This window comes from Pseudopodoces humilis, chromosome 14 (genome assembly GCF_049639895.1).
Source record: "Pseudopodoces humilis isolate 2021_Gansu_Grassland_sample_001 chromosome 14, ASM4963989v1, whole genome shotgun sequence".
In the NCBI taxonomy this organism is placed as follows: domain Eukaryota; kingdom Metazoa; phylum Chordata; class Aves; order Passeriformes; family Paridae; genus Pseudopodoces; species Pseudopodoces humilis.
Genome location: NC_142213.1, coordinates 1,388,303 through 1,388,965, shown reverse-complemented (window position 1 = coordinate 1,388,965; position 663 = coordinate 1,388,303).

Genomic DNA, 663 nt, shown 5'->3' with positions numbered 1-663 from the left:
CGCCCGTGTCCTTCCCCAACAGGAACCATCTGTGACCAAGCCCAGCTCTGCCTTCCCTATCAGCCATTCCGGTCTGACTTTCCAACAACTTCCCCTTCGCGCCGGCCTCACTTCCTCACTGCGAGGGGCCAGCGTGGCACGGCAGGACGGGCACGGCACGGCAGGACCGGCACGGCAGGACCGGTGCGCTTTGGCACGGCTGTCCCGGTGCGCCTTGGCACATCCTGCACCCCCAGCATGGCGAGGCACGGCACGAGTGTCCATTGGCAGCCCGGCACACACACGGGGCTCGCCCCCCCTTTTCTGCAGCCCCTTTGCCCGGGGTCCTCCGTGGGATGAGGTTTTTCCCACCTTTGCTTCAGCATCGCCCCGACCCTCTCAGCACTTGGGGTGACCCCCCTGTGCACCCATCCCTGCACCCCCCGGCCAGGCCCCGCAGCACCGGCCTTTGGGCTCCCCCAGAGCTGTCAGCGAGAGGGAAACAACTTGTTAGAAACCCGAAAGGCGGCTCTGGGCTGCAGGTGGGAGGGAGGGAGGAAACGTGTCCTAAAAATACAGCAGCGCCTGCACGGTCCCCGAAGGTGGCTGAGCAGATGGCGTGTCTCGGCGGCCACCTGGGCTCCCGCAGATGGTACCCGGGGCTCCCCGCTTTGTGCCCCCCGC